Source organism: Lissotriton vulgaris, unplaced genomic scaffold (genome assembly GCF_964263255.1).
Source record: "Lissotriton vulgaris unplaced genomic scaffold, aLisVul1.2 SCAFFOLD_413, whole genome shotgun sequence".
Classification (NCBI taxonomy): Eukaryota; Metazoa; Chordata; class Amphibia; order Caudata; family Salamandridae; genus Lissotriton; species Lissotriton vulgaris.
Window position 1 is genome coordinate 841136 of NW_028255561.1, and position 16371 is coordinate 857506.

Sequence of the window (16371 nt, forward strand, 5' to 3'; positions counted from 1 at the left end):
GTCTAGATGCTTAGTATAATCGGCCCATAAATCTAGATACAATATGGCATCTATGCCATGTTTATGGTACATGAAATTTCCCGGCGTGTCCCTAGGGGGGATAGGAATTTCTTCCTCTAGTATCCCTTTCCTAGTTCCTATCTGCTTTAATTTATTGAAAAACGGCATCTTCTTTACTCAGTACTGAATGCTCGATCCTTGCTGCTTAACTCTAGACACAACTAGTTACACAAGAACACAATAATGCACATTAAAAAAACAGTCACTCATACCACGACATTAATTACATGAAAAGACATTTGAAACATATATGACTACCCCCTATAATGGATGTACTGCTAAACAGTACAGATACACTGTCTAAAACAGTGCAGACCGAATTTGTGTACCCAAACCCGTCTTTACCGGATACATAATAATGCACCCGTCTAGATACGTCCCAGCAATGGTACTCACCGGGAAGCACGGAAACAGAAGGCCTCGGAAAACTCGACTGGACTGGACCGGACTCGACTCGACTCGACACGTGGATACTTCGGAAAACTGGTGGGCCTCTTGACACCTCGGACCTTGCTTCTTTCGGCTAGGCTCTGGTCGGGATCCTCCGCACTCCTCACCGCCTCGTCTGGGTGCTGATTGCAGTCTTCGTCACCTCCGTGGGCCAGAGGGAGATACAGGAAATCCTGCCGGTACGCGTAGTTTCCGTCTAACTGATGGCAGGGGACAGAGTTTGCAACGCACCAACCGGCGCGTGGGGTGGGGGAGGGGTCCCTATTCGGGTGCCAGAATAATGTGGTAAATATTTGATTTACCGTCTTAATTTCTATGCAGGTAAGTACTTAATCAATAATAACTCAATCGGGAAGAAAGACGCAGAGTCCGTGGTGTTAGAGTTCTTAGGGGTTTTATTCCTTAAAAAGGAATGGTCAAGACCGGTTATCGGGTTCCTACCACCACTAGGGTGTAGGAAGGGATAGAGCAATATTTTATTGACAATACATAGCTTATATACTTAAGTTACATTATAGAAACCAATACAGTAGGCGTAACAGCTGAGAGAAACAAGATAAAACACACACGTGGTACTGATACGTAATTAGAAGGCGTGAACTAGGCGTGAACATAGAGGTGTGTGCTAGAAACGTCACAGGTAGGTGTCATAAGTGGGTGGCAACAATAAGCAGAATCTTGCAATGTCAGCAGAAATCTGAGGCCTGGATGCGCGCGCAGCTGCATGACGTGTGATTGACGTGAAGCTGGAGGGTGCAGGGAACTTGACATTTACACTAACGGAAAGAGACAGAAGTCTGGCATGTCAGATCAACTTGTGCTTCTATCATATCTGATATCTGATGTTTAGGAACTGAGCTATCTGGACGGAAAAGGTCTCTGGGGCAGAAGCTATTCTATACTGACTGTGAGTGCGTGTATAAGCGCCTGAGTGTCTGCATGAGAAGCGTGGGGCATGGGCCTTCCATGGGAGCATGGTAACAGAGGCTATGAATTACTTGCACAGAGACAGTGAGGCCGGGCCCTTTGCTCTGCAGCTGGGGGGATGTTTACTTAAACTAGTAGGCAGGAATGCATTTTCGAGGAGCGGAACAGATCATTCGAAGGTTGAATTCAGTCTTGGCAGGCAGCAGGCTGAGCTAAGCGCGGTGGGCCGCGCTGGAAGTAAGGCAGAGGTCACGGGTACAGAGGCAGCCTGGGCTGAGGCTTTCAGAGTCAGAAAGCAGGAAAAAGGCTCGATGGCAGAATTCAGGGCCTACTTCGCCAGAGCTGAAAAACGTGTAAAGTACACCACAAAAAGACGTTGGCACGGCATACTTAGAAACTGAATATTCAACCCATTCATGGTGGGTCTGAAAGAGGACATGTTAACATTGGACGCAAGTGTATTTGCGTCTTCATAGCTGGCACAGGAGGGAAGTTACATGCACTTCAAGCTGGTACATGGAGACGGTGGGGTACACGTTAGGGAACATAACTTGACCATAAAATTTAATTTTCCTCATTTCACACCCTACGCATGCTTCACAAGATCTTCTGATGGATCCCAACCGAAACCAGGAAGACGGTCACCGAGGCCCTTGTCACCAGCCGATTGGACTACGGAAACACCCTCTACACCGGAACCACAGCCAAGCTACAGAAAAGACTCCAACGCATCCAGAACGCCTCCGCCCTACTCATCCTGGACATCCCCCGATGCAGCCACATCTCCGGCCACCTGAGGGACCTGCACTGGCTCCCCGTCAACAAGAGGATCACATTCAGGCTCCTCGCCCATGCACACAAGTCTCTCCACAAAATGGGCTCCAAGTACCTCAACGACCGCCTGACCTTCTACATGCCCAACCGCCAGCTACGGTCTACTAGCCTCGTCCTCGCCGCCGTACCATGCGTCCGAAGAGCAACCGCCAGAGGCAGATCCTTCTCCTACCTGGCGGCAAAGACATGGAACACCCTCCCCATCCACTTTCGGCTGACCCAGGACCACCTCGCCTTCAGGAGACAACTCAAGACCTGGCTGTTCGAGCAGTAGCGGACCCCTTCCCTCAAGCGCCTTGAGGCCCTTCCGGGTGAGTAGCGCGCTATACAAGTGTTATGATTGATTGATTGATTGATTGATATCAGCTGTGTGAACTTTGAGGTTGATGCAGTTCATGGAACATTGATTTACTGCAATTCTCCCATCACTCCAAACTGTAAATGACCCACACCATCTTTTGTAAGAAGGGACCTTCCTTAAAGGCAAAATACCTGTTTAGATCGCTATTGACAGTTACTTACAGATGCAAAAGGGATGTTAAACCAATTACACCAGTGTGTGTACATATCACAATTTTTCCTACTCTCTCCTTTTCTTTATCCACTTTGCCTGCCTTTCTTCTAAGTACATGTGTCCTCGGGTGCCAGCTGTGATGAGAACCTTACTTGCCAATATCAATGCCTACTATGCCCATACAACTGCCTCCACCAACGTGTCTGTCTCGGACCGATTTGCAGCTCCCAATTTTGGGGTAAGTCGAGCAGTAAGTTTGATCTGACATATAGGAAAATCAGGAGAATTCCTGATACACCACTACCTCTGAAAAGCAGGAGAGACGGTGGCAGCATCAAATGTAGGTCAAGACAGGCCTTTGGCTGGCTCCATCCCAATCTTACCCATTTTTCTAGTGCAATGTTTTTTTTAAACTCAGAATAACACTATACACTCTCTGCATTGGTGAGAGAGAAGAAGAACGTGCAGAAGGAGTAAAAATAAGTAAGTCAGTAAGGCTTGGCTTAGCCCTTTGGTACAAATCAGGCCCATTGCTGCACTTGCATCTGGCAGGAATCATGAACATAGATATGCCTGTGGAAACATACACCTCCCCTTTCTTGCTGCACCAAGTTGGCCTTGAGTTAAAGCAATGTCTAGTTTACTCACCCAGAATATTGAGAAAGGAACCCTTTTTTATGTCAATAGTAGATTGACTTCCACTAGGTCCACTAAGTCCACTGGGTTTCCTGAGATGTCTCTCCGTCATTTAAAACATCTGTTGTGAAGTAAGTGAAGGGAATAGCCAGGACAGAGACATACAGATGACCTTATATTAAAGAAGTAGAGCAGCTATATTACATAAAGGAGATTTATTGAAAAGTCGACTGACCCTAGAGGTCACCTTTCCGGAGTCGCTTGTGTGGTGTGGCATGTACCACGTCATCTTCTTGCATTTAGACACTTTGGCCCCTATACCCAGGAGGTGCAAATTCTGAGTCGAGCATGAATTCATGCTAGCCCCTTGTCGATATTACAGCATTATGTGAAAACTTTAAGGGGGTTCACTGGGTCAAGCCTGGTGCAAAGCACTCCTCGTATAGCAGGCATGTACTATTTATGCACCTTGAAATGCAGCTTTGCAGGTATTGTTTGCGCAATATCCCCCAGTAAGAAGTGTACTAAGAGGTATTGGGAATAAACTGTGCTCCCTATAAGTCTTGTACCTTACAAAATTCCCATTTACCAGTTGTGCAGTTATTGTTTGTTAGGCCATTTGATCTGAGTCTGTGTTTATACATAGGCCTGTTGTTTTACTGTGTAGACACTCTAAGCGCACGTGGGAGATAGTTCTTCGCTTTCAATGAAGTACCTTTGCTTTTGTATATGTCTTAGTAAAAAACATGAATACTGGCAGGTCTACCTTGATGCCTTCTCAATGGCATGTTAGAGCTGCAGTCATCTTACCCTCAAGCACCCTCTCCCCCACTCTCAGAAGCTGTTCTCACAGTGGGCATAGGAAACACTTTGGAGGGTAAATTTCTGCCATTCAGGGAGGAGACTTTAAATTTTGCAAAGCAGGTGGAATTGCAGAAGACATGCCAACGTTAACCAAACCATACAGTTGCTGCATAGTCCGAAGGTATATGAGAAAGTGTATCAACAAAAGTAGGATTTCAGCAATGTAACAATACTATTGTATGATGTGCATTAGATTTGGATAAGATTCTCGTAAGCTGAGCAGAGGCATTGGCTCGGAAATCATGAAGAAACATAAGATGTCAGGCTAAGATCGAATGGATAGCGTAGACTCATAGACTTATCTGGTATCCCACAGAAAGAGAGATTTGTGAAGCTCCTGGACCAACTACACAACTCCCTCCACATTGACTTGTCCATGTACCGGGTAAGAAAGAGGACAACGAGGGAATCCCTGTCAAGACCCACTGTTCTCATTTTAGGGTGCAACAGGAAAAGAGATGGCATTTTAACCATACAAACAATATATATGTCCACTCCATTTCAGGACCCTAACCATCACCAGGTTACTGTGACTTCAATATTGGGGACAATGTTTACAGCCTTACTAATTGGAGAGTTCACTATCTTAGCAGGCTAAAAACAATTCACTCTTTTCAGGGAGTGCATTTTTATCAAGCATTAAGTTTTTCTCTTACCAAAGGGTAGGTTCACCATAACCAGTGAGACATTTAATTATATGAAATTCCAGTATATTACCAGGGGACGGCGATAATCCGACTAGAGTTACAAGAGTAGGTGTGCTTTACTCCCAAAAATTCAGGTACAAATGAGGAGTAAATTATACCAACACATATGAAGGGGCACATTGTCTCTACATAAAGTGGCGTGGCTCAGTCTGGGGTGGAGTTGCACAATACGAAGGGTACCTTGTATTCACAAGGCATCCTTCGTCCACAAGCCACAAGGTCCCTAAGCGACATGAACAGGAAAATATCAAAGCAGGTTCCACAAGGAATATTGGAACAACACCAAAGTTCTCGCTCCTTTTGTTTAATTTTCTCTTTTCCAGAATAACTTCCCTGCCAGCAGCCCGGAAAGGCTCCAGGATCTTAAGTCAACAGTGGACCTGCTCACAACCATCACTTTCTTCAGGATGAAGGTACTATGAGCCACTGGCTCCAGAGGGCAGAAGCATAGGGTTTGGGTTAATCATCAGATTAGACCTTTATTCATATTATGGCTGGCTTTATTCTATTCCCCTGGTGTTGCTGAGAGTTAAACTTGGCTTCCCTTGTGGAGTAAAGCCAGCCATATTTGGGAGTTCTCCTTGTGGCTTGCAAAGATGTCTGTGCCTTTAGAGGAGCCTTGAGTTGCAAGGAAGGGCTTGTTTTGGTCTAACGCAAGTGGCATTCAAGACTATCCTTAATATCTCCATGTTTTCACGTGCTCCCCTCTTGCCCATCCCCGTGCATAGGTCCAAGAGCTGCAGAGTCCACCCCACACCAGCCAAGTTGTGAAGGACTGCTTGAAAGCCTGCCTCAACTCGACGTACGAGTACATCTTCAACAACTGCCATGAGCTGTACAGCCAGGAGTACCAAACTGACCCTGTGAGTAGGACCGGCTTTCCTTTACCTAGCAAGGTCTGCACTACACGGATAATGGTGGTGACAATCCCTGAGTGACAATGTGGCAGACTGTGGTATAACTAGTATTTCTGTACACTCACCAATATGGCTTGGTTAGCACCTTTAAAGGGAGATATTAAATGACACTGACTTCCAGTACAGATCTTCAAGGATCTCAAACTTACTCGTTCAATGATTTGGACGATGAATAAACTTAAACTGCATCTGATAAATGGGTGAATAGACGTATGGCGGAAGAGCGTTGCCCCGCTGCTTTTCAGCAGTGAAAAAAAAGGGAAAATAAAATGATAATATCTTGAGGTATTATTTTATGTGTTCCTGCTGCAGCTCATGAATGTTTGGCTGGCTGTCCTGGGCCGGCCAAACCATCATGCACACTTTGCATGTTCTCAAACCAGGCTGCATTACAGCAGAGGTGGACAACACGTTACAGTAGAAGGGTGAACCCATTAAAGACACTGGGACCTGGGTGCAATGCGATATATTAGGAGAGGGGTCCCAGTACATAGTATTAAATCAAAACAAAATAGACACATATAGACATATATAGACACAAATACAAAAGTATTTACTTAGTTGGCACACTGTTGTTTAATCACAATGTGTATAGGGATACCTTATATCATACAACTACTACATTTCTTATTGGAATAACATTGGGGCCCCAGGAAGTGAAAGAGTAGGAAAAAGTGAATGTGAGAGGAACCTGTGTGCAAGGTTCTGATAAATACACAATGCTGCTCATTAGCTAAAGGTTTATAGATTAATCGTCGCTAGCTTCAACACAGAACCAGCACAACAAGAAAAGAATAGCCAATGTTCAAAACACATTTCGGCGAAACCATGCTGCATGCGCTTTATACAAATATCCTCACTATGGGTGGCTCAAGCTGGCAGGGGGATAGGTTGTCGATGTTTCGACCCCAAATGTAACGTTAGGTGTCCATGAAACCTTAAAGCGGGGTCTTCATCAGGACGGTGGTGGTGTAGGGGAGGGGGGACCTGGTTACCGTGAAAGAGAAATCCGAGGTTGGGCCGTCTGGCTCCAATCCGGGAGAATCAAAAAGTAATCAGGGACCAAAGCTGAGTCGTGATCCTAAACGTTAGATTGAAGGCACAAATGCTGGCTGCCGCGTAGGTCGGTGGTTATTGGGTCTAAATGTAGTAGTTGTATGATATAATGTATCCCTACACACATTGTGATTAAACAACAGTGTGCCAACTAAGTAAATACTTTTGTATTTGTGTCTATATATGTCTGTTTTGTTTTGATTTAATACTATGTACTGGGACCCCTCTCCTGGGTGGACAACAGGCCAAGGCCCCGTCTGAGTGCTGAACTACGACACTCAGACCAATCACAATGCTGCATTGCAGCTTTGTGATTGGCTTTGGGGGGCCTGGGTTCTTTCCTGCTTCTGCTTCAGCCATGGAGAGACAACGAGGAGAGACGTCATGGTCGGGTACATTTATTTTTATGCACACCCAACTGATCCTCCATGCCTGCCATCCCTGATCTGTTCCAGCTGCCACTGACGGCATTGGCTCATGGATAAGTGTGTATTGTGAGTCTACCCTTACATTCCCCTTTCACAGGCAAAGAAAGGAGAAGTGCCTCCTGAGGAGCAGGGGCCCAGCATCAAAAACCTGGATTTCTGGTCAAAACTCATCACGCTCATTGTGTCCATCATAGAAGAAGATAAGAATTCATACACACCCTGCCTGAACCAGTAAGTAGGAGGTGGCATGGCTAATAGGGTATCATTTTAATTTTACGGTTGTGTATTAATATAAAGTACAGTGAAAACGAAATAACCTTTATACACTTGCCTCATGCCAGCACTGCTAGAACGTAATGGCACTCGTTATAACTTTTTATGCGGGACATAGTATTTTGTGGCATCAATACCAGACTTGAAATAACAGAGGGGCATATTATCAAGGGAGTTTATTGCCGCTTTTTTGGCTTTAAAAGCCAAGAAAGCGGAGATAAAATTATCTCCCTATTACCTAGCTGTCGCTAACACCAGTTAGCAACAGCTAGTAGGAGATAGCGACCATCTTGGGCCCCACTTTGCATGTCAGTGATATTTATCACTAATGACATGCAAAGTGGGCGTGCCAAGATGTTAGCGACTGGAAACAGTCGCTAACATCGCTATCTCCTATTACCAACTTTTGGAGATATTTGCGCTAAGCGCGAATATCTCCAAAAGCTAACACCTGCCCTGAGCAGTTCTTAGCCACGTTATCCAATGGGAGGTGGATAACATGGCTAGGAGCATTAGCTCGGTAATGCATGAATATCGCTGACTTTTCAGCAATATTCATGCATTGCGGCCGATTTTTATCGCATTTGCGATAAACCTTGGTAATACCAAGGTTTATTTGCGATAAAAATCGCCGCAGCTCAGCGGTACATTTTTGTCTCTAACCAAGCAATAGCGATAATTATCGCTATTGCTTGGTAATATGCCCCAGAGTTGTTTCTGAAAAGTGCTCTACTTTATCAGGGGTGGTTGAAGCACATATTGATTAGTAATCATGCACCATTATGGAACCTCTCCGTCTCTGCCTTTAGGCCCTCATCCCATACTCTCTACTTCTTTACCCGTGGAGATTACAACACACTAAGCAGAGACCAAGTTACTACAGAGTGGAACTGCTGAGATTTATGCAAAGCTGAAAAGTTGGAATGAGTTACTATCCGCCCGATTCATCAATGAAAATAGCGCTCGCAGAGGGCCAGATTCTGAGAATCTGGCCCTTTGCGAGTGCGATTTTTGCATTTGGGATTCAACATCCCAAATGCAAAAATCGCTATTTGCTAATTCGCATATTTGCGAGGATTTACATTTAAGGAATCTCTATTTCAGATTCCTTAAATGTAATTCATCATCCCTTTTACAATTGCGAAATCGCAATTTCGGGCTGCAATTTACCGCGAGGTCAAACCTCGTGGTAAATTGCGAAAACTCAGAAAAATGCATTTAAATGCATTTTTCTGAGTTGCACGTTACACACACACATGTCCTTTGGACATGTGTGTGTGCAACACCTGTGTTAATTTCCATTGCAGGGGTGCTACAGGGTGTCCTTTGGACACCCCTGGCACCCTTGTACTCGCAATCTCATTTGCGATTAGCTAATTGCTAATCGCAAATGAGGAATGACTCCCCATGCATTCCTATGGGCCTTTTGGCCCATAGGAATGCATGGGGAGTTATTCCTTATTTGCGATTAGCAATTAGCTAATCGCAAATAAGGAATCAGTGAGAATCGCAATTAATATTGCGATTCCTACATGAATACCGTTTTGCGAGTCTCAAATAGCGATTACTTATGATTCGCCATTTGAGCCTCGCAAAACGGCCCGTTCATGAATCAGGCTGATAGTTCTCTAATTTTCCATCGAATTGTAAATATCCGAGGGAGTATCCTTGCAACCTGCTATCCCCACTACTGTAAAATTAAGTTTAGTGGAATTGTGCATTTGCACAGTACACATTTCATTTCCTATTTTTTCCACAAATAAATTATTTTTCTTGGTTGTGAAATCTCCTCCCATAGTTTTCCCAACCAACATGCATACTTGTGTGGCATTGTTTTGATAGCTGGGTATAAGTTCACAAGCTGGGAGTGAAATGCCATTGGGAAGGATAGTGAGGTAGCACAAAGTTATAATCCTGTCGGTCACAGCCCTCTTCTGGGTACAGCAGGTTCTCGCTCAATACCCCATGATTCGTAAAGCATCTGTAGTGGCAGATTTTTATTCGGCCATTCCACCTGCGTACATAGATAACTGCAGTTCATAATCTTATGAATCACAAAGTTGGGTTACAAGCGCACATTTGTTAAATGTAGGTTTGTGAAAAAAGGTGTGCGTCGTACTGGATATTGTGAACGCACACTATGGACCTGATATCCAGTTAGGTTGAAGGGTATCCCTGGGTTAGACACTGCTCCACCTGAATGCAAATGGCCAGGTGCCTTGGTTTTTCCAGGTGCAGGAACACCAACCCTGATTTTACCTTCTTGAATTTCCATATAATAAAATTGCACGAGGCTTTGGTGCAACAACTGGGAAGCATTGTTCCTGGACCTACCCAAACTTCTTCTTTGGCCGTACACCCCTGCAAAAACCATTGGTCCGTTTGCCACTCCTTTAAACCGCCCTCCGTACACCCCCGCCATGCAGTGAAAGTACTCTTATGCCCCTTTATGCCCCTCTGAATAGGAACTACCATGCATAATTCTGCTTAGTAAATTCATGCCCACACAGTTATTCTGCATTTTGAGGGGGCATAACATTAATTGCAGAATTTCATTAGTAAATACAGGACAGTAACAGTAATTCCAGCCGACTGAAATTCCGCCTAACCCATAACCGGTGACTATGAAGTAAATGGCCTTTGGGCAGTGTTTGACCAGTCTGAGCAGTTATTGTGAATTCTTATTCTCCATGTCCTTCCCTCGGACAACCGTGTAACCAAGAGCATGAAGGCAGTCAGGACCCCCACCCCCACCCACCATCCCTGACCCTATACACAAGGAAGAAGCAGCAAGACCCTTGTGCTGGGAAAAATCCAAAATTTTTTGAAAAAAACGATATGAGTCATATTTCAGGACTTGCAAATGTAGAGAAAATCAGCGGTTTAATTTGCAAACATTCTTGGTCTGTTTCATAGGAATTCCGTGGCTTATATCCGGGTAATCACATGGCCTTTGTTATGGATATTTCATGGTTTATGCTGTTATACATCTCTGGGCTGTAATTAAAAGGACAGTATTATGGTGAAGTCATACATCGTAATAAGTAAATTGCTAAATCTTTAAGCTCATAAGGAAATTTCAAGGATGGCCTCCTTGAAATTCCAGGGAACGCATTACATTTTTAACTGGAAATGTTACTTGTATCGTAGACAATTAAATAGCCTGTTGCTTTGTAGCCATGTAGGCAAATACTCCTCATGCTTAAGATCTACCGCCCTCCTTCTTATATATTTAATCATTTATATGTGCCCATTTTTCAGCTTGGCTTCCTTTTCTTAATAATCTTCTCTTTGCTTTCCCAACTCCCCTGTTCTGCTCTGCTTAGTCCTTGCAGAGACATCAGGCGAGGTGAGATCTCTAGTTTACAGAAGGGTGTTAAATACCCATAAGGAAAATAACAGGCCTAGTGGACAACCAGTTGAAGTTATAGTTGCTTCTACCATCAGGAGGCGACAACCTTTTGCATTACTCCCATGCCTACAATGTAGGTCTTCAGCATCAGGAGGCCTGAGCATCAGTTGTGGGTTGAGGGCTGTTGAACATGAGTTTCCAAAAACACCATTAGAATGCAAATTAAAAATGCTTCATATAAAGTTATGTCCTCATCTCCCTCCCAGGTTCCCTCAGGAGTTGAACGTGGGGAAGATCAGCGCCAAGGTCATGTGGAGCCTCTTTGGGAAGGACATGAAATATGCAATGGAAGGTGTGTGCTTAACCCTCTCTGCTCCCATCACAGGTGTTCAATGTAGAGCCTTCTTCAGGTACCTGGTGAAACTAGTAGCACCACACAGAATTACTCTCTTGAAACACCTTATGTGAATGTAGGGACGATCTTTAACCTATATTTGATCATAAACATAAAAATTGCAATAGGCCGACGTAAGAATGCACCTATATCAGTGATACGCTAAAAGCTCGCTCAATGTATACCCTTAATCAACTATCCAGTAAACCAGTAGCACAACACAAAATTACAGTCTTCTAACATCCTTCAAAGGTGGACATGATAAACATCTGATATACAATCATATTCCTAAAAATTACAAAAAGAGGTAGGAAAATGCAGACTTATAAGGGATATTCTAAACATGTGTATAGGTCATTGACTCAGAAATAATATAAATGTAAGGGTTCTTTAGTCCGGCCCAAAAGATTAAGTGTTTCTCTGCATTAGATCTTGTATGGAGTCACCTGCTATCTGGATATTTCCCAACATCAAGCTGTGAATCCTTCTGCAGGGAAAGAACATGGAATATGTTATGCCCTTAAGTAAGGGACCCGTGAAAAGGCTCTTTTATGCACTCAGTAGGTTTTTTCTCCCATGACCGTGTGCCGTAGTAATGATGCTCAACTAGTTGCTTTTGCTAGTTGTATTCTGGCTTTACTGGTATGGGAATCTCCAGTGAGCCATGTTTGTTCCTGAACTAACCTGCCATGCTGGCTGCAGGTCTGTGACTGGAATTTCTCAGACCAACAGAATATATTTGTTTTTGCCATATAAATTAAGCCAAAGAAAATTAGAAAATTGTTTAAGAAATTGAGCACTGTGGATGGAGGAAAAATTCTGAAAAAAGTGATTCACACCTGCATTCTGCCACTATCCTTATCAAGTCTGAGAGTGAAATATGCCGAAGCATTTCCTCAACAGCGGGGAGAGGGAGACCAATACGTTCCTCCAGGAATTCAGTCCCTACTTGACCCCTTTTCACTGCTTTTATATTACTTCCATTTACATATGTTTTGGTTTTTATAGAATACCAGACAATCAGATATTATGTGGTAAATAAAATTACCCGGACTTATTTTCTATACATTAATAACAAATAAGGATAGCTCATAAAATGAGAGGCAGAGTCCGTAGTGTCCGAGTCAAAAGGGCTTTAATTCAAATGACTCGAGTCACTGAGAATCGGGTTCCATCACCACTAAGGTTCAGGAAGGGATATCTAATGTTTTATTAACATCACACATTATATATAGTAAAACCATACAATTACAATGAATACAGTAGGCGGAACACTCCAGGCGGAGCAAGTGAAAAGAGAGAGATAAGAACACATGGGCGTAAAAGAAGGCGTGTAAGGAGGCGTACACGTGGGTGTTCACTTAATGAGTCATAGGTGTGTCATAGGTGGGTGGATGCATAGAGGAGGTCTGCAGGGTCAGCAGAAACTTTTACCCTACATGTGCGCGCAACTGATCATGACGTGAAATTGACGTGTAACTGGGGAGAGCTGGGGGGCTGACTTTAGCACTAGAAGAGGAGTCTGGAGTCTGGGATGTCAGAACGACCTGCACCTTTGGCATATCTGATATCTTGTGTTTGGAGGATGTATTGTCTGAAGTAAAGGTCTCTCAAGCAGAAGCCGTTCATCACTAAATGCTAGTGTGTGCATATATTTCTTCGTGCATTGCGTGGGGGCCATGGGCCTACTATGGCAACGGGTTCAGTAAATCACTTGCATGGAGAGAGGAAGGCTAGGCCCTATGCTCTGCAGGCGGAAAATGTTTACCTATTTCACTAGACTGGAATGTGTTTTTGCGGAGGCTGAGCAGATAACTGTAGGCAAAACACCGTCTTGGCAGGCAGGCCAGGCCGGGCACCTCTCGGCTGAGCAGGGAGTGAGGGAGAGGTCAGGGATGCATACCTAAACTGCAGTTTTTCAGAGTCAGAAGAGGCTCGGAGCCTGAATTCAGGGCCTGGCTCGGCTGGGCCACAAAAACGTGTGCTTCTCGATATTTAAACGTGTACCACGTAAATGCATTGGCAATGTAGGCCTCAGTGCTGAATTAACGTTTCATTCATGGAAGGCCTACTAACTGACATGCTAACATTAGACGGAAATGCAGGGGCATTATTGTGACAGGCACGGGAAGGGTACTACATGATAACATGGACATACATGGAGCATAGGTACGTAGATAGGGTGCGAGTGCGGGGACACACTGACCACATAAAATTTCTGTTTCCTCATTCCCTCCTTGTCCCCTACTGCGCCCTTTAGGATATATCTATTTTCATGAGACCATCTATTTGTTCATATAGCATCATTTGCTCGTCTTTTTTCATTTGAGCTCGGGAACGTGAACCTGGACGGGGAATACAAGCAGTGGCACACAAGCCGCAAATTGCTGGGCCACATTGCAGACAGAGACAGCAACTGAATAATATGAGCAGTATTATTACTAGGAAGGACAACACTTTCCATCCCCAGGCTGATATCACACTCCAGAGCAAACCGGACCAAGTCCAGGTGCCTGGATTCTGGTGTATCTGGTGAGCTATCTTATGGAGCCTTGTTATTGCTGCATATACTGATGGTGCGTTATTAGGAATGAAAACACAACAACTGGAGCCGATCACTCTACAAGCTCCACCCCTATCGGCCAGGATGACGTCAAGAACAAGGAGGTTCTGAAGAACAACAAGTCTCATAGCAGACTGCTCCTCGGTCAGGTTACCTAAGGCAGAAGTAGTCTCATTCACTACTGCTTCCAAAGTTCTGGTTAATTTGCGTATTAATTTACTGTTTTGGACAGGACCTACAAAGAAAAAGAATCCTTTATTGAAATCTGTATATTGCTCCCACGCTGTCTCAGTCTGATCGACAATTGGGGACTCGATCTCCCTCTTGTGTCTTACATGTACGAGTTGAGAATTTCGATGATAATCGGATGTGGCTAGAAAAACAGGTGGCAGTAGGAACGTAATATAACACGTTCCACCCCAGTCTAAGGGCAGACGCACATAAGCGCTCTGACCACAAATGAAATAGGAATGGCGGGAAGCTTTGAAAGTAGACTTCCCTTTATCACTGAATTCGACCACAGTATTACAATCACTGTGTCCTAGGTGCACTGAACCATTTTTCCTAACGCATAATTCACCTTTCACCGGTAAGACTGTAATAAACGGTGAACCTGTATTGGTCTTGGACTGGACGTTCAGAATCATGAGGTTAAGGGAAAAATTCCCTAATTCGTACACTTCATTTTCTAGATCGGTCCCTTTCCTTTGGGGAAGACCGTCTTCGTCTGGAAAACATGCCTTATTCATAACTGTATTCAGGTCTTCCCATATCCAATCGCCCTGGAAAACTGTGGACTTACTGTCTAGTGATGACATTAAAGCAAACCATGCTCCGCACGAACCATTGTGCGAAAACGGATAAGGAAAGATGGGCAAAACTCCCTTCAATTTCTGATAAGGTGGGAGTCGGCTGCATACCCAGCAATTCGTTACGTTGCTGGTCTGGTGAGAATGGTGTAACATACGGATGAAAGTGTTGTTGCGCAGTGCTAGTCGATAGGATAGTTCGTGGGGTGGCAGGTCACTGAATGTGTGCTCTACAGTGTCATTGAAAGAAGAATGCGTATGTGAACCAAGAGGAGGAAAGAAAACATGTAGCGTCAAGCTTATACATATAATCGATATACTTAAAAAAAACATAATGATCAGAGTTACTATGCATCTACTGCGTAGGTTTTTGCAGAATTTCTCTTTCATTTTTTTCTGTCTATCTCTCTGGCTATTTGGGTCTACGATCTTATACATGTCAGGAACCTGTCTAACCGCTTCACCCGAGGGGGACTTAAACAATTAAACGCTGTCTGACTTACTAGACCGTAACTTCTGTCTATATTCCTGTTGCGGAGTCTTTTCTAGCAAAGGGAGTTTAGTATCAATGTTCTCGGAACAGTTCTCAGAATCCTTTACCGAACCAAGTCCATGGAAACGCTTCACATGATGGGCGTGGAGCCATCCCTTGCGTCCCTCGACCTTGACGGCAGTCCTCGCTGTTAACAAGACCAATTTAGGCTCACGCCAGCGGGGCTCCAGAGGGCTTGAACGGTCAAAATTACGGACACACACCAGGTCTCCCGGAACGATTTCGTGGCTCTTCACCTGGGTGTTGTCCGGGAAGGCAGCTGCAACCTGTGAACGACAAGAAAGTAGTGCAGACATCAAGGAAGCCAGGTAATCTGTCAGCATATTACTGTCAACATCGGTTATTTTACGTGGCATAGGCGTACCCCACATATTCGGCGGTCTACCAAAAACCACCTCGTACGGGGATAGTCCGGTTCTGGAATGAGCTACCATACACATGTAAAAGAGGGCAACCGGCAAGGCTACCATCCAATCCACGCCTTTTTCTGCACAGACCTTCGCTAGCCATGTTTTGAGAGTCTGATTGTGCCTCTCTACGAGACCAGCTGCCTCTGGATGTCATACGCAATGTAATTTCCACTGGTACCCTAACAGGAGAGATACTTGTTTCATCAATTCAGAAGAGAATGGCTGTCCATTTTCTGAGTACACGACACGGGGCAAGCCGTATCGCGGGAAGAATTCACGGACCAACTGCTTGGCAGTGGTCACAGCAGTGTAATCTGGGACTGGGTACGCTTCTGTCCATCTAGATAGGGCACATACAACTACGAGGACATATTTGAATCCTCGACATCTGTCCATCTGAATATAATCCATCTGGAGGACTTCAAAAGGGTGGTCAGGAGGATGAAATCCACCTTGTTCCACTGGAATGCCTTTGCCTGGATTGAACTGACAACAGATCATGCAGGTACGCACTTTCTGTTTTGCTGCTGCACGTAAATGCTTGTTGAACCAGATGTTCTGTATACTGTCTAACATAGCTTTTTCTCCTAAATGTGCTGGACTATGTGCTGTATTAATGATAGC

The 16371-nt window shown here is 44.4% G+C and overlaps 1 pseudogene; it reads left to right on the plus strand.

The window, feature by feature from the left end:
- Nucleotides 1-11486, plus strand: part of LOC147659080 (protein unc-13 homolog A-like) — a 111809-nt pseudogene extending 100323 nt beyond the window's left edge.
- Nucleotides 11487-16371: the final 4885 nt, after the last annotated feature.